Genomic DNA, 19,454 nt, shown 5'->3' with positions numbered 1-19,454 from the left:
TGAATAAATTCAGCTTTAAACTTCAGCAGCTTGTGGGAGTCTGTGAATGGCTCATCATGTATTCAAGACACACTGTTAGATACAAATGCCAACCAACAGAGCTGCAGTATACAGATCAGGATATTTTTCCACCTTGAAGCAGTGATTTACTTTCTGAAAACCATACCAAAAGAAATCCTGCAAAGTCTGAGTACTCTATTTTGTGAATTTTTTCTCATGTAATAGTTTTTTTTTTCTTCCATTTAAAGTACTGACAGAATACTGGGACTGTAAACAGGGAAAAATAAATAGTTCACAGAGAGAATTGAAACGATGGAGAAAAATTCTGGTTTATCTCTTTGGAGGAATAAAAGCTTGCTGCTGTGATATTTCAGTTAGCTTATTTTTCCCTTCTAACTGGGTGAAATTCACTTTGCTGAGATTTCTTTAGAAAGTCTACGTGCAGGGAGGCTGAACTTTCCCACAGGAAAAAGCACATGTTGTTTTGTTCCACGTTAATCAAGATTTTAGCACCAGCACTACACAACGTTGGTAGTCACCTGCAATGTGCTTTTACATATGAGTAAAATTAAGCAGCTCCCACTGCTGCAGTTGACAGCAGAAAATCTGGGGAAGGTTTCAGAACAAGAGAAGAAAAATTAGTCTGCTTTATTTATGCACTGAGCATGCTCCACTAGCACTGTGCATCGTATGATTCCTTGTTTCTAAGGGAACAACTGTGATGCTGAACACATAGTTGCTATGATGAACATGGGTTGGTGTTTTTCCTGTCAGAGTATTTTTAATACATAAATCTGAAATTATTTGCTGCTATTGAGATAGATTTGTGTTTACAAACATATAATATTAACTTACGATGAGATAGAAGGGCTTGTTAATCTATCTTGAAATTAACTACAACAATGTATATACAACACAATGTGCAAAGGAACAAAGATGTTATATATATGTATTTAAATATATTTATATAGGTATGTTTATACATACATATCTTTATGATGAATGACTATTCAGATTGTTCTGCTTTCATGAGCAGCTGACTCCAGAAGTACATCTAGATCACCCAGATCCAGCTGCTAGGGTAGCAGGATGCTGCTGTTGCAAAGTTAGAAATAATCTTAATAGAAAGGAAGACAACAGTGAATGAGATGGTACTTCTATCTGTCAGTTAGTGTAGACCACCAAAATAAAGAGAAAAGATTTCCAGTGGCATTTAGCAGAGTAGTTGGTGTGCCCGTTCTCCAGTTGCTAGAGAGCCATTAATTCAGGAGCACTTAGGCCTTCAGCCTTGAAGTCTAAAACATGACACAGTTTTGCAGTAACTTGAGCAAGTTGCTTGCTGAGATGCTGCATGCAAGGGACTGTAGGTTTTTATTTATTTCTTTCCAGCTTGCTTGTGTTTTTTTGTTGTTTTTTTTTCCCCCTGGTATGAACATCACTAGTACAATTAATGACATTATTAAATATTCCATAGTGTAATTAAGGAGAAGGAACCTATTGAAAATGAAACAGATTGGAACTGAACATGAACTTTAAAGAGTCTATAAATCTGAAAAGAGACAATTTTACAAATTCTGTTTTTAGGAGCATTTGTTAAGAGGACAGTGAGATATCCAAGCTTTCACGCATTTTAACAGATAATCTGTTTACAGCCAGGAAACAAATATTGTTAAGATCAGAAGTAGAAACCAGCCTAGCACCCGGGAATGCTTTTGTGCAGAAATGGACACAAACTGGGATGCCTTCCTTCTGAATGGAACTGTTTTGGATTAAAGGAATTTCTACCTGAACAGTGTTTGCATTCAGCTATCATAGCCTGTGGTTCTGACAGCTGTTTGGGTGGTCCTAGAGGTAAACATATTTCTGAGGGTCAGCATCAACTGACAGATAATCTGAACAGAGCTGTGAAGATAGGAAATAGTGCTTTTATGTTACCAGCAGATGAAATCATCCAGTACCAGTGTAATACCCACCACAACTCATGAGAGAAGTGGAATGAAATGGACATACACGGATTCAGATGTAACTTGGACTTGCCTGTGAAGTTAGCATCTGAAAGAAAAACTTTTTCCTTATCCATTGCTAGTGAGTGGCAGTCATATCCTGTTGGATGGCTAGCGCTCAGAATTAAATGCAAAAATAGGTTATTGGTTTCAAACTGGCAAGAGAATGAGCAATGAAGTGAGTAATTACCTCGTTTGCATACCCAGTCTGGCACGTTCATATGAAGATAAAATGCAGTTTTTTCACTTGGCTCAGCCTGGGCTGTATCAAAGCCATCCATGTTTCTCCAGACTTGGACAGCTGGGACATTCTGTTCAGCCATATTCAGTGTGAGCCCACATGGAAAAGGAAGGTTGCACCTATATGTGTAATGTGCTATAAAGGAGTCTCACTTCTGTTTTAGCTGTAAGAGTCAGGGATACCTTGTAAGACGATTCTCACAAGCATGAAAGTATGACAGCAAGACATCTTTAAGACATCTTTAGTTGTCCATTACAATACCCTGATAATTGATTGGCACTCATGAGCCAAGCTGATGACATGTGCCTTCTGTGAAGGTATCATAGTACATATCTGAAGATGATTTACCTCTGGGCTTAGCTTCTATACCAATAAAGACTTGTTTGGTTTCCCAGGAGATGCATTTTTTCCTAGTTCTTTTTTCATAGAAGACTTCTTTAATGACTCAGAAATCTTTCTTATTGACCCAGAATTTTGTTCTCTCCTCCCTTCCCCCCTTTCCTTCTATCTTTATAATGATGCTTTCTAGTAATGTGTTTTATAGCAGCAAGGATTTTAACAAACCAAGCTGGGTAGTTATGTTTGCACGTAATGAAAATAAACGTAGTTTTTTCATGTTAAAATCAAACAGAACTCTGTGCAGGTTTCAGGCTGATTCAGTTTATATTTTACAATACATATAGTCTTCAGCCTTAAATTAAGTTTCCTGTCTTTCTCTAAGGAAGATGAATGCTGTACAGGAGGCTATTCAATAAATTAATGTCTGCCAAGAAGTATTAGAGTGAATTTCTGTTCTTACTGTATATCACATCTGACTGCAGATGCTTCCTGGCTTGCCTCCAATCAAGTTGATGTTGTAGTAAATATTAACTGTCCCCTATTAAGTAGCAGTCAGGAAAAGCAGACTTATGTTCCTTCCTAAAAAGAGAATTCTAAGTCACAGCACTTAAACATACAATCTTTAAGCATACACTTTACCTGTCATTCTCAGTAAAGATGTGTGCTTGGGTCAGGCCATCTAGTTCAGTTTTTCTCTGAGAAAAGAGCCTTACATCAAGTTCTTTGTCTATATTGAAGCCTATGTGATGAAAACTGTAACATCTTTTGTAGATGAATTCTTGCTTTATTACATTCTGTTCATAAGCAGAGATACATGCATGAAATTTACAACATTTTGTGAAGCTCTTAGGAATATTGCTCTAAATTTTTTCACCCGATTTTATTTAAGGTTGAATGTGAAATTGGAAAATGATTCTGTGCAGTGGAACAGAAATCAGAAAGCTTTCAAAGCTCAAAACTTTATAGAGTTATTTAAGCAGAATTACAGCTGCAGAATAATTACTTGCAGATTGATAATTCCATGGAGAGCCGTGGTGACTTTTATGTTTTGTTGGTTTTTTTTTTCCTGCTCAAAAGACGACCATGTGGAAAATCTAAACGTTATTTTAACTGTGCATTAGGTAAATAAAAGCTTTCCTTTAGAAAGTTTTATGCATGGATGTAATGCAATAAGATCTGAAGTTGATGCATGTCTTTGTAGGAAAATTTTTTTCATCTTCTCTCTTTACTTCTGATACCAAGTATAAAACACTTTCCTGATGTGTAAGCACAGGTGGTACCAACTAAGAAATTTGTTGCAGTAATAAACACTCCCAGACATTTCATTTTGAACTTCTGAACTTCTTAAGTTACTGAGGGCAAACAGAATTAGTCAGCTTTACGACGATACCACCAACAGCAAACTATATTCATTTTTGTGTTGCAAGAGCCCTCTGTCAAAACAATTATCCTGCTGACTGTTACCTTGAATGATCTTTAGACTTCCCAGTTTTATGGAATGTACCAAATCTGGATCGCTTTCAAAACATAGAAGAATCACAAACTGCAATAGGGTTCTGAAGAATAACTAGAAGATGCCAGGAGAGTTATAAGAAGGGAATTTGATAATTCCCTGGTGCCATTCAAATCAAATACACTACAAGACAGGAAGTGCTTCATTCTGCAAACACCAGGCCTGCTGTATGGTTTTCTAGATAAGAGCAGACTCACTTAGGTTGCTACATTTTCATTATGTTCTAAAAGAAACAGACTTAGTCTTCGTTGTGTTTTCTATAAGTGTTCTTCTAAGGTGTGCTTTGATCATAGTAGGTAATTTCCATTTCTTTTCACTATTCACAAGTACTGTTCAGAGATGCTTTAGATACATATGCCTAACATGTAAGTAAAAATAGAAAGGAAAGGAGGATAACATTTTACTATTGTACAAAAAGACTCAGGTGCAGCTACTCTTAAAGACTCCCCCTTTAAGAATTACCTTGTTTATAACATATGAGCTTTTTTTTTCCTACATATCTATTAACTAAAGCTCAGACCTGTTAAGTCTGCTTGTCTGGACAGGCTAGAAGAGAACCAGAACAAATCAAGCTGTAGAGACTAGGTTGAGTACTCAAGTAATTTAGGAAAGGCCAACAGATGTAAAGGGGAATCAGTGAGAAAGCCAACAAGCTCACTTTTTTTTTTTTTTTTTTTTGGAGACTGAAATGTAGGAAAACAAAAATAAGCTTATTTTATATACTTAAATTATTCAAAATGAATAGCAATAAAAGCTTGGACGAACAAGAATTACCAAAGTACAAAAATTACCAAAGCTAGTTCATTTATTTAACCTAAGCACATCCTGAACTCTGCCCATGAGCAATAGCACTCCTGCCATATCTTGTGAGCACTCCAATAGATATCGATTTCAAATTATTTGAAACTCCACTTTTGGTAATTAATTATATTTACTCCCTGAATGTGACAATTCTAGTGACATCTTAGGTCTTAATTCTGTGCAGTGTAGTTTCATATTCATTAACTTTTAGCCTGTTCACTGCTGCAGATAGACCATGAGCTTTCAGACACAGAATATTTAAATACTTGTGAGTTGTTACATAAATGCAGTTTTATTTGAGTAGGTGAGATTGGAAGAATATAAGGAGGAACCACAAAGGGAGGCAATGCAGCTAGGAAGCAAAACTAGTGAGGGCACAGCTCCTGGGGCAAACCAGTACGCACATAAAATCCCTGGACTTCTCTCATACTGCTTCGCTTCCCCTGTTCCCAATATTTTCATTGTAGCTAGGACTTAGAATGGAATTTGTCATACTCATTTTCAAGGCAGCCCAGCCCAGAACAACAGCAACAAAGACTGGTGTTAAGGTCAGGAAGCAGCTTAGCAACCCAGACCAGAGAAGCATGGAGGCAAGGAGAAAGCTTTCATTCTGGGCTTAGCTGTGGTGAAAATGCAGGGCTGCTCAGGCAGGAGTGGAGAATGGAAACAGAACAGCGCTTCAAGATTTCAGAAGAGGACAAAAGTTGGTGGGAATGACAGCAAGAACAGGAAGATCAGTTTCTCGTGGTCGTTTGCAGCTCAGGTATTCTTTACAGAGTTGAATTCCGTGTCAGACTTCAAGAATATCTTGCTGCAGTTTGTGTTTCAGCGATGCAGTTAACCACCATTCTGTGGACTTTTGCCCTTGCTGCTGCAAACTCAGTTCACATACCATTTTTTTTCCCCCCACCAAAAATATCCCATCCAAGGGATAGCATAAAAACTAAACCAAGACCAATAGATAACTATAATCTCTTATTTTTACCACGTGTATGCTGTGAAGAGCTAGGGCACGCTTTGAATCTCAACTTGTTGCGCAACCAGATGCCCATACCGTTGTGCCTGCAAATGCATGTAATGACACTGTAGTTTTGGATGAAAATTTTCTGGTATTTTGGATTTAGGTATTTTCTTTCGGGTCTCAAAGATACTTTGTAGTTTGGCCTTGTGTTTAAAACTGTTTATTTTGAAAATTATCACTCTTAAGAGAACTTGTATTATCTGCTACTAAATCTGGACTTCAGATGCATTTTTTAAAATGAAAGTCATATGGGACAAATGCAAACCCTAGAATACAAACCAGTCTCAATTCCATACACTTTCAGAAACCAAAAATAAGAAAATGAAATATCAGATTTTGCTTTGGAACTACTTTGAAGCTTCAATGGAGTTATTTATGGGAATAAAGTATGTAGGCTTTTAATGATACATATGTATACTTTCAAAATCAAAATTTCACACACAAAAAAACATGCTTTTGGTGTGTAATCACTAGAAAACCAAAACACCAGTGTAAAATTGGCATCTGTAATCTTCATATATCTCAAACAGAAAATAGGAACAAACATGATCCATATTGGTGGTGATTGGCATGGAGTATGGAGATAGCTCCAAAATTTCAGGAGCACCTGAAGACAGCGGGATTCTAGCTACAGACTTGCACACAGGTTGAAATAGATCCCCCCTGAGAAGCTTGTTAATTTATTAGGAAGTAGGAACATTTCTCCAGACTATTTCTAGCACATTTCTCAATGGTAGTAATTAGGCAGAATGCTTTTTATTTAGCTTTCTTATGGTCTAGGGTGACACTTTGTGGCTAATCTGAGCAGTGAAGTTTTAATTGCAAGTTATCTCCTGGAATAGCTCAGAATGAAATCAACGTAACATGCTGTGAACAGGCAAGGTTAGAGCACATCAGTGTTAAGACTGAAGTATAAGACAGCGAGCTTGTTTGAACTTCAGTAACTATCACCTTCATAGAAATCACTGGACTTCAAAAACTGTGAACCCACAGTTCTGTCTTGAAAGGTTTAGAACACTCAGCCTGTGGTCTGAATCTTTTATAAGAGAAAAAGCATTGATGGGATTTCTTGAATTCATAGAATTGTTGTTAATTCATCATAAGCTACGTTCTCCTGAGCCTATTAGGAAAAAAACAGGAAGCGCTATTCCTTCTCCAGCATCTTGACTTCTTTCTTCATAGCACTAAGCTTGAAACTCATTTTCCCTAGTTTGATCCTCTCAGTTCCATGCCTTTTTCCCCCCTGGAGCGACTGTTCAGACCTTTGTTTTTTTTATTTGTATTACTTCTGCCTCCTCCGTTCACAGGGATGCACGCACTCACTATCTGATCCTGCCAATAATACCAGACCTCTATATGCGCACTCATTCTTGAATTAAACATAGCTCGTAAATCCACAGCTTCACTGGTTCAGCTCCATAGCATTTCACAATCGTGAACTTAACCTCTGTCCAGGGAAAACTCCATTTATGTGAGTCAAAGCTGAATGCAGAGTGCCAGCCAGAAGCTTTCAGTACTCAAATCAGTTCCTCTGTAAGGTTTTTCAGCATGCAGCACTGTGCCGCCTGAGTGTACAATTAGTAGGCACACAGAGGTGAGGCTAAGATTATCAAGGTGAAAAAAAATAAATGGAAATGCTCACCGGTGTTGTAGGCTTGCAGTAAACTCCACAAGGAGCGATCTCCAGAGGGAGATCCTTCCTCAGTGGCAGTCAGCCCTTAAGTGGGATCTAGGAGAGGTGCAGCCAGGCTCCACCCCTTCCTGTAGCACAGGTGAATCGCCTTCACCTGTACTATCACAGCTGACTCGTTGCTCGCCTCAGGCAGTCAGAGGTTCAGGCTGTGATCAACAGTTCCCATGCACCTGGGGAATAAAGTTTGAGAGTGTGTGCAGCATCCTCCGAGTGAGTGTTGCAGCATGACAATTGCCATCAGTTTAAATTCCCCCAAGCCTTATCTCACACCTCCGTTTGCAGGCATTTGCCTTTAAAACGTGGAGCATAAAACAGTCTGAGCCTGCTACAGTGTCCATATATCACCTAAAGCAGCAATGTGCAATTCAAGTAGTTTTGTATCACAGAATCCTGCTTATTTTTTCCCCTCTCCCTCCCCTTTACCTGAACTATGAGTGAGACAGATTAATAGTGTTTATACTTCCTTGGTTTTCCCAGAAACTGACTGAGCTGCAGGGTTTCCTTCAGAACCAGCACGTCTCTGAAGGATTCAGAAGCCATCCAACCCAGACTCTTGCTGCACTTGTTCCGTGTTGAAACCACTTAACCTGCAGCTTCCTGAGCTTCTTAGTCCGTTCTCCCTGTCACGACTCTGAGTGTTCTGTAGCCATTTGCTAAGAAGTTAGAAAACTCCCTTATCTGGAGTTGTATTTGAGATGTGATCTTACTTAGGCTACCAGAAGGTGCAGTGCTCCCACAATATATTGTGAATCAGTTGGAGGAATTGCTAGATATGATAAGGGCTGTTATTTCAGTTCCATGTAAAAATAAGAATGGTGAGATGAACTTGTTAGTTTTTTCTTATCCTCAAGGTAGATAATTTCATGAACGTTGGTATAGAAAATACTTAAGTATTATTCCTGAGGTCTTAAAAATAGATCACTTTGTTAAGCTTTTCTGCAACCATATTTAAGCCCAATGGAAATTAAAGTTTATTAAAACTAGTTTTTTTTAAAATCACTGTATTTGTGACCATCTGCACTGGTATTGAGCGTGACATTTTTCAGGAGAAAAAAATATCCTGAATAAGTGCTTAAGCTAACGGTCTAATTTTTCTGTGTTAGTTTTGTTTTGATGATCCATCTGCCACAAAAATAGTATAAAAAAACGCAACACAAACCAACGCAACAAACATAATCCCACCCACATCAGTTTAAAAAGAAATAAGAGGAAAATAAATAGAAAACCAAAGCAATTTGGAATTCTTAGAAATAGTTCATCCTTTTGATCTGAATAACTTTAACATTTAAGGGATTGCTTCAAAGCTCTGCAGTTTTCTGGGAATTACTAAAGCTTGAACACAGGATGTTTCAAGTGATAATTTGTTGGTTCTGTGATGGTGAAGGACTGTAAAAATGACATTAATGAGATTCATTTCTATCTCTTATGCCTTTTGTAGCTGTATTTTAACCTCTGCTGAGGGCACCAAGAATGGATGAAGACAGTTTCCATTCTTTTTAAATTAATAAAATCTGTTCTGAAGTTGAGACTCGGATAATTCGTAGATTACTTATTCTCATATGAAAGTGATAATGTGGAAGTAATTACTATGCGTAGGGCATTCATTAAACCTGCAGAGGAGTAGACAAAGAGAAAAACGTGCACTTTGCTAACAGTGCACAGTCATGTTGTGCTACGTGGGCTGTGGGACCTGAGGATAATTTGATTGCTACTGATTTCACACTCTTGCTCTTCATCATTATTCATAACACGTTCTTCAAACCTGGTGATTTGCTACCAGATCTTTTTCAATTCAATATGAAAGCAAGTATTTCTTATAACACAGACCGTTAACATTGCTGAGAATGCCCTCTCCCCTCATCAGTGCCTACACTGGGGATTGAATCTACATCTTAAAAACTGAGCATAGGGAATCATTACAGTTTTCATCACGGCACAGATTCAGAAACTGTGGGGACAGAAGTAGGTTGCTGTAATCCTTGGAAATATAACACTGATACTTCCCCCCACCCAGCTTTTCCATGTCAAAAAGCACATATGTTTGTTCTGTCTGGAAATTAGCTTTTTTGTTGTTCAAAAATCCATTTTTGATGTTTCTCTCTGCCTGGAACCAAAAGATGTTAACTCTGTAGCAACAATTCACTGTACTGATATAGTTTTAGCTCAGCCTTTATTGCTCTAATAGGTAACAAAAAATTAATTGCATACTTTCTTCATTTCTTAGTTATAATCTGAATAACAGGCTGAAAAATGTAACACGGAAGCTCCTCAAACAAACTGAATATGACTTGAGTGTGAATAATATCAGTACAGAGAAACGCAAACTCACTATGAAAGTGTTGGTTCTGGGAAAAAAAAAAAAAGGAAACAACCACTTCCCTTTTCTAAAGCATTAATCTGGGCTTTGTTTGTAATCAGTTATTATTATTGCTAGCCACACAACATGGCTTTTCACACTGAGATACTGCATACTTTCAATACAGCGAAGATATCTGAGAAAGCAAACAGCTACAGAATTAAAGTATAAGTCAGATTTTACTGCATCCTTAATTGGCCTTCTGTCTATCAAGCAACATGAAAGACAACATGAATAAAAAGCATGAATAGCCAGTGAGGTCACAGAGAGTTAGTATAGCTTCAATGAGAAAGATCATGCCAGGTTGAAGTCAAAGTAGAGTAAAGATGATTGTTAAAATAAGAAATTTATCAGATCAGAAGTGAAGTAAACAGTAATTGCGAGATAGCTCACTGCATACCAACATAGAATAAAGCAGCGAAATAAGAGACAAATGAAAAGGGCAAGCATATTGTTTAAGTCAAACTGCAAGGGTTATCTATTGGTGCAGTCACAGGATATATAAATTTCACCAGAAGCACTGTGGTAGTATCCTCCCAGCTGGCTCAGTAACACAGTATGTGTTAATAATAATCTCAAAGGACACAACATTTGAATAGAATTGAGATTTTCCAAGAAATAAAAACTGTACATCCTCATTTACCATGCATTTGACTTTACCTTATAATCAAATCAGTGCATAGCTGCTCACGCTGCAGTTGGCTCATTACACTAGCACAAAGTAGAATCATTTTCCCTTCTTGCTCCATAATGCATTCTCTGTTAACGTGCTCATTTGCTGTTATGTCAAGGCTTCATCTTAAGGAGCTCCCACACCTGCAACTACCATTCAAGCCAACCTTCAGTTTTTAGTGGACTTGATGCTTACTTTATCTGTAAAGTAGGTAACTAAAATAGCTGGCACCAGACAGAACTAACAGACCTCAGAGGTTTGATTTTGGTAGTTGCTTACAAATCTAGGACTATCAAGGATGCTACACATCCTGAATAGCTAGTGCTCTTGCAGAGTGTGACTTCCAAAGGCACCCATCTTGCACCTGCTTTGTGTATTGATTGGGAAGTGCCAACAGTCCTCACAACAAGATTTCAAACACCTGTAGTTTTGGTTGTAAATGAGCTTAAGCCACTTAAGTCTTAAAAAGCTTGTGACTGTATTAGCTTTTTTTAATTAGTCTTTTTTTTTTTCATAACTCTTTTTACTAGGTTGAAATTATGTTGATCAAAGTCTGAGCTGCATTGGTTTTGAAATAACAGAGCATTTTAAGAAAGCCACTGTTTAAACTAGATGAGAAAGTTACTTCTCAGTTTTTTGTGTCTAGTAACTATATCAAAACTGAGTGTGTTATAAGGTATGACAAGGAGTTTCATTCTTAGTTGGGTGTGTCTGATTCAAGTAGCCTTTGAAATTATTAGCACTGTAAAGATGCTATTAAAAATATATTTATCAAAAATAAAAAAGGAGCAGCAACATAAATTTTAAATTAATTGTCTATTACAGTAGATACATTTTGGCTTCTTTTCTATAAAGAGAACTTTCATATTATTTCAGGAGTTTTGTAACCACTTGCATTCCCTTACTCTTTTTAGAAATTCTTTCAGAGTTTCTTGATGTATCATTTCCCTGATTGTCCCAGGAGCACAGAGGAGCAAATGACAGCACTGCGTTGACACCATTTTAGTTACAGCTACAGAAAACAAACATGGGACATATATAAAGTATCCAAAACTGCTGTCATGGTAAAAGCAGCATTTCTTCTCTGCTTTGTGCAGGCATTATCGTGATGCTTCTTCCTCTGTGATGAAATCTTAACATCAGAATTAGATGTTTTCTGAGCCCAGAATAATTTGATAACTAGTTGCTATTTTCTTAAGCTATACACTTTTCCCTTTCTTTGATTAGATTTTTTTTTTGATGTTTTGTGGAAATAACTTTTAAGGAGAGATCACTCAGTATGATGTTTGTTTGAGTTCCCCATCAAAATCAGCAGGGGATCTTGAAGAAAGTTTCTTTTAAATTCTTTGACAAAGATGTGATTTGTGCAGTACAGCAGTGTATTACATGAGCTACTGATCAGACTCTCAAATTATAACACTTTTGTCCCATTTCAGGATACAACAGAACAGTCTGAGTATAGAGTCTGCTGCAGTTTCTATTTATGAACACAGATCTTAAGTAATCATTTCTGTGACTATAACTGGCCAGCAAAGTATTGTTTCTCTGATGTGGGGTGGCTCAAAGTTGTATCAGGAGATTGCTAGAACTTGCAGTGTCTGGTGTTTGAAAGAACAGCAGATTTCCTCTCTGACTTACCAACTCACAGTTAGCTTAGGAAAAGCTTTGCCAGTGGCATAGCATAGATCAACCTGCAAATTTTGTGGAACAAAATGTAATGACAGCATCAGCTGGGCAGGAACACTAAGGAGACAAAGTGTTCCATCATTATTAGCTAGTGCTTCTAGCCTTAAACATTAAAATGGAAAGAAAGGCAGTTGAATAATCTCTAAAGCATACTCCACTGATTTGTTTTCTTTGTGTAATTTCATATAGGGAAAGCACAATTTTACCCAGGCGTCATGGTATGTAGGAGACTATTGGACACTAATATGTAGGTAAAAATGCATATTTCACTAAAAGCATTTTCATCACCTTGGCTTATAGGAAACAGCATTAAAGTGTAATAGAAAAACAGTGAAAACAACCAAATTCCTCACCAGAGGAGAATAGGACAATAAAACCAAATTTAAGTGATTTAAGCTCTTGACAATTAAACCACACCAAAAAAGCATATATGTAATCAGAAATGGCTTTTGCAGATAGAGCCAATGTTGTGCAAGAGCTGCTCAAAAAGTAATGCCTCCTATTATATTATATTGGCCCACAACATCAGAGGCAGCTGTTGGTGGCATGGTGGTAGAGGCTGAACCTTGCTGCCAGTATTCCATGACATGTTGTTGCCATAAAAGAGATGGCAGCAGAAGGGCAGTTTACCAGAATGGCATCTGACATGGAAGTGTGTATGGAGCAGAGGTGTGCCACTGAATTCCTCCATGTAGAAAACATGGCACCCACTGACATTCATTGATCATTGCTGAATGTTTATGGGGACCAGGCAGTGGATGTGAGCGCAGTGAATGTTGGGCTGTGTTGGCAGCATTTTCCTATCAGTAATGCCATCGTAGCAGCTGTGAAACAGTGGGTCATCTCCTCTGGTGCAGATTTTTATGAGCATGGCACACAGACATCCTTGGTAAAAACGCAGAGCTAATGGTGTTGACTGTGTTGAAAAATAGTGTTTTGTGGCAGAGAATTTGCTCTATCAAATAGTGTTATTGTGCTCTTTCTAGCTGTTCTAGTTCCCAAGGAAGTATATAGGAGGCATTAGTATCAGAGTGACCTATGTACATCCTGCAGATCTGTGAGGAAGTGTTTTCCCAGCCCTGCTCCCACTTCCAGCAAAAATGTCAGTTAAAATGAAGCATGTTGGCATTTTGTCAGATGGAGGCACCTGCCTAGCGGAGAGCCAGCTTGCTCTACAGCAGCCATCGAGCAGAGTTTTGTGACTCTGCATTTTTGCTTCTGAAATCTTCATTCTCTGTGACACATTGGGTACCTTAGCAGTAAGGCAGACAGTACTGAATGCTCTGTCTTTGGCGAAAACAAAGAACAACTAGAGACATCTGTTCAAGTCCCTTAGATGTAGGCTTGCTAGAACTGTCATTTTAATCTGAAATAATCGTGGCTTTATTCTGTCCTCTCCATCTGAAATAATTGTTGATTTATTCTTTCCTGTCTCCATCTATTGTCAGTTTCTGTTGCTGCTGCTGTCCTGGCACCAGCCTTCACCAAACCATATGGTACAGCAACCCATGAAATTGCCTGGAAAGCAGCTGAAATTGTACAGCAGCAACAGCAACAGTTTTCAGCAGATTCAGAGTCTGATCCAGTTCACCATGTAACTACATAAACCCTAGATAATAAACTCTAGACTTGGCATGTTAAACCTTTTGGTGATGTGGCAAGAATTTTTATGTTGAAGTACCTTTGCATTGCAATCCTAAGTATTGGGCACGTGTATTAGTGACAGAAAGCATTCTATTTGAATCCATTACTTGCCAAACTGAGTAGATACTTATATTCCCAATGGCAGGTAGCCATTGTAACTCTCGTAAACTTTGTCTTCTATAAAAGCCTTTCAAACAGTCAAATTAACAATTATTATTGATTATGCCTATGCGAAGTAAGCATAAGAAAGCCTTCCTAGTTGACATACTTTAATGGCAAAGTGTTTTTAACTTATTCATATGATTTTTCACCGAATGTTTATCTTGTTTTCTTTAATCTTTTAGGAAATTATTTATAATGTCTCTGAGATGACAGAAATATTCAAAACATTTTTCAAGAAAACTCAGTAACTTGCTTTTCATAATCTCAGACTATGTTGTAAAAAAGTAAAGTCATCTAATTTACTAAGCGTCAACACTGCTTGTACCAGCTCAACTTGTTATCACTGTTAAACACACAAACAGGAAGAGGACAGGGAGATGCTCTGCTGCTTGGAAAGCAGAAAAAATTAATCACAGAAAGAATAAGTGGAAAAGTACATTCCCTTACTAGGAATTTAATATTCCAGTTGGTACCAGGCAAAAATGGTCTTCCAGATTGGCAGCATAAAATAAAGTTACTGAAAGTTTATTTGAAGATGCTGGAGAAAGTCATAAATATTTCCTTTGTTTTGTCTTTCCACAGCCTGTCTTGTTTAAGACATAAGTGGTTTGATTACAGGTAACACCCAGTTATTATGCTATACAACTGCACAAAATTAGATTGCAATATATTAATGGCTGTTTGTAAGAACAAAAAAAACCAATCAGTTCTCTCTCATTCAGTAACTGTCATCAATGTGTAGTTGAACAAAACTGAGCATTACCTGTGCAGACTTCATGTCCATACAAAACTAGAGACATGAATATATGTAGTTTATAATCCAAAGCAGTCTACATGTCAGTCTGGTCCAGATCTGGACCGTGAATAAACTGTATTAAGTCCTTGCCAGCGTCTCCCACTGCTGCAGGAATACAAATATAAGTAAGAAATGTCTGCTGCTTACCTTTCTGTGGTTTCTCGAAAGCACTTACAATAATACCGTAAGACCAAGAGGAAGTGTGAAGTGTTGAACCACAACCTTCCCACAGCCTATGTTAGTGCCTAGCTTTGAAGTTAACCAGTATCACAAGTTGTGACATTTATTTCGTACCAGGGAATCATTGAAAAAAATAATTTGGAAGACAATGACAGAGATAATTTCCTTCTTCTGGTCGATCTTCTGGTCAGATCATATGTTATGGGTAATAGCTGAGCAAGAGTTTTTTAGATCAGGATTTTGCATCTGGATGCCTAAACCTCACTGTGGCAACCTCATTCTATTTACTGGACATGAAGTCTAAGATTTTGGACTTCAGCTGGAAGAGACAGAGAACACTACTTGAGTATCTGCTGGATTAGAACTCAATGCCTCAATCAAACTAATAATAACCACTTAGAATTTTACTTCAGTGTATAGGGAAGTATAAATGCACCTGCATTTCTTTTTCCTTTCTCCTTACTGTTCTTTTTGCTTCTCCTTCGTCCATTACTTAGGAACCATTTCCTCCAGCCCATCTCATGCAGCGGCACTCAGTGTAGCATCAGCATGCATGGTCAGTACCTGATTTTCTATCATCTGTGAGTGTATGACTTCCCTCATTGTCTTCCTAGCAGAATACTTAGCATGCGTAAAAGAACAGCAAGAATAAAACCTGCGTCCTTATTTTGAATAAGGATGTGAGTTCCCTGTGATGGACTGGTAAGTTATGTGCCTTTCTGAATCTTCAGTTTGGTGCAGAGGGAAAGAAGTTAGAATAGTGAGGAATTTCCTCCTTCATATTCTCCTGAATTTACAACTCACTTCCATGCAATGCAAAAAACATGTCACAAACACTCTTGAAAAGGTGCAATTGCTAAAACAGATCTCTGAAACTGGCAGAAGCTTAACATATGTATGTATTTGTTTAAAACACTGAACAATCCCAGTTCTCTTTCTTCTACACTTCAAGATGTAGAAATTCTGGGCTGAGGGTCTGAGAAGCAAAACTGGAAATCCCTCATTTTTCCCCTGCATTGCATATGTAGAGATTTTAGGGCAGGTCTTGTCTGGCAGGACATGACTGCTGGACTTAACTCCCCAGTTCTAGAAGGCTTCGATCCTTTTTCTGATAGCGACAGAGAGGGAAAGAGATGCAGAAAATAGTATCAGTAGAGGGATATGTCAGTGGGCCAAAGTGATAGGAATATAGACTTAGATGCTCATCTTAGGACCAACATTGAACTAACATTCATACACAAAATGGCAGGGCCTTCATTTGTCTTATCTTCATCACCTGTCTTATTCTGTACTTACTCATTTCAGCTAAGTTCACTACAGCATTCACATCAGCCATTCCCACCACAGTGCACCACCACAGCTTTGTTTCACTGACTCCAAGTCAGGTACAAAAGCACTGCGGGCTGACTTAGCAACTGGGCGTAAGGAAAGCCTATGGGAGCCAATGCAAACTCTGAGTGGTAAGCAGGCTTCATAGTGCCAATCCAGAGCAGGTACATACATGTTTACATTGTGCCAGTGGGAATCCAAAGCTGGATTTAATAACTTCAGGTGACAATAAAGAAAGCTGTTACGTTCAGACCATTATTGTTCATGCTGCTTTGTGAATTTATTTCTTTAAATTTTCCACTTGTGCTCCTGCCAAGAGAGATCTATAAGACAGTAAGCAGCAAGAGTAAAACTTTATCATTTTGTTTCAAACTATAAAATAATTTACATCACATATTTTACTTACTTTTGTCTTTTTTTTTGTTGTTTTTTTTTTGTTTTGAAACCACAAACATTCCAGCATCACACTGTAGGAATAAGAATAACAATAGAAAGCATAACCTTTTGCATAGTATTAAATGAACAGACAGAGTAAGTTCTTTATTTACAATTATTGTCTAGATAAAAAAATTCATAAAAACAGATGAATGAACATATATTAATAACCCCTAGTGGGATGGATTGCCAATGTACCACTGTATTGTTGTCCACAAATCTCATGCTGCTAAGTACAGTACGTTGAGAGCGAGCATTTATATATTGCAGGGAATTTAACAAACTGATCATTTTGGTTTTTGATCCATTGTTCCCATCACAGAGAGGTCAAGCAATAAAAGAAAGGATTTGTGATGCACGACTTGTAGTTGAAAGGTCATAGCTATTCTGCTTTAAAAAAAATCTATCATTTATCATATACATAAAGCACAGTCTCTGCTCACAAAAGCCCAAGTTATCTATGCATCTCAGTTTATATATGTTTTACTATATATACACAGAATGCAGTGTTCATTTTCTTAACAGTTTTCAAGTCTGCAAATGGTACCTTAGGGAGGGATACTCCTACAGGAAAATTTAAAAAAAAAATGAAACCAAGAAAAAATATGAAGTTTGAAAATAAAAAGGCAAACAGTCAGTGTTAAGATGCTGAAAACAAGTTGTTCCAGTATTAATAACTTTTGTAGATGTTCAAGTCCAAAGCTAGAGGCTTCCCTGTAAATAGATAACACTTTTTTTGTTTTTTTCTTCTGAGTATGATATCCCAAATAGGCCATAGAAACCCAATACATGTTATACAAAGGTAAGTCACCGTATTTACAAAGCGAAGAACAATCCTGACTGAGTTTCAATCACTTTGTTGCTAGGAATTAGCTAAAATAATAATGCTTCCATGCTAGCTTTTTACTGTTAAGAAACGGGTAACACTATCTGCTGAAAACATTTGTATACACCTCCCACGACCTGTTCTGCTGTTGAATGAAAAGTTTGGATCAGATAGCGAACTACGAGTTTGAGCCAAAAACATTCAAGCTTCTACACAAGAGTCCGGAAGCTGGCAATTCAAGCTGATTTGAGCTTTACCTGGCTGAATAGTCTTGATGCACCCTGAAAACGTTTTAGTCAGTTCAGTCTGCAGTTTGGCCATGAGTCTAATCCGTTTAGGAGAGTTCTGGCTTGGTTTAGTTCTTGTGACTGCAGAGATGCACCATGTTATTAGCCAACCTTAAGACAATCAGTAATACCTTAACAAATCAATTTGTCAAGCTAGTTTGAGAGTTTTTCAATACATCTGGCATAATCAGTGGTGTAATTCAAAATATCTTTTGCACTGTACAATTATGGAAAAGATTATATGCTGAAAAGTCTCCGAGCAAACTTTATATTAAATACAAAAATTATTTATGAAAAATCTGTGATCCACAAAGTGCTTAGCGTTCAAGTGGTTGACATAGCAATTATATAAGCTCATAAATTTTAAGTTATTAGGGCTGTTACCATCTTGAAAAATATTTTTCACCCTCCTTACTGCAGGTTTTCACAGTAGCTTTCTTTGTAGAAAGCTCAAGGTAAAACAGTGTACTGTGTTACAGTATACTTTGTGACTACAGGAAGACAAGCTTCTTTAAAAATAAAATCACACAAAGAATATCTCAATATACAGTTAATATCGTTTCATTCAGATCTAATAGTGCAGAAATGATATTTTCCATAAAAAATAAATCAAAGCAACAACCTACAGTGATTTTCATCCAAAATGCCAACAGCCTGTACTTCATAAGTAATAAGGAAATAAATGCCTATATTACTAACTGAAAAGAATTAACACAATATGTCACAATATTTAAACATTAGTTTGATCTCCATATAGACAAACCAGATATAACTTATTTTAAATCTGTTATTTATAAACTCAACTCAGTTTCACATATTATCTGTCTAAAAATATTTTTTGGAAGCCATTGCCATATGTTTCAAGAATGAAATAGCCTCCATTTTCAAATGTTGCACCAAAACAAATTCAAGCAGATTATCAGAGGGGAAAAAAAAAAAAGAGAGAACCTGATCATTCTGATTTTTATTTGAAACAAAGGAAGCCTGTTTTACCTCCCTGTATATAGGATCACAATGCTACATCCAATGTGTTATTATATTTTGGCTTCTTTCGTTATTTACTAGCAATATCTACAATATTTAACAAAAAAAAAAGAAAAAAAAAAGAAAAAGAAAAACCCAAAACAACAACAAAAAGGCAGAAATCAGAATGCAGTTGCAATAAAATATCCAGGGTGCAATATTACAGACTTTTCAATGAGCTGAGCCGAGCCATTTTTATACTACTTCGGCAGGAAGTGCTTTCTTAACCCTACAAATAGTTAAGGATATTATCTACAGGTTTGTAAACAAATTACATTCTTTTTTAGGACATAAATAAGTTAAAATAGTCAGAGCAATTTGAGCAGAAACAAGGCAACATGCCAACAAAGAAACTTTATATATATATAACTGTATATATATATATAGATATATACATATATATAATTAATTATGTATATACTTATATGTATATATCTCTATATATA

The sequence above is a fragment of the Tetrao urogallus genome (genome assembly GCF_951394365.1).
Source record: "Tetrao urogallus genome assembly, chromosome: 10".
Lineage (NCBI taxonomy): Eukaryota > Metazoa > Chordata > Aves > Galliformes > Phasianidae > Tetrao > Tetrao urogallus.
Note: the sequence above shows the minus strand (reverse complement) of the source record.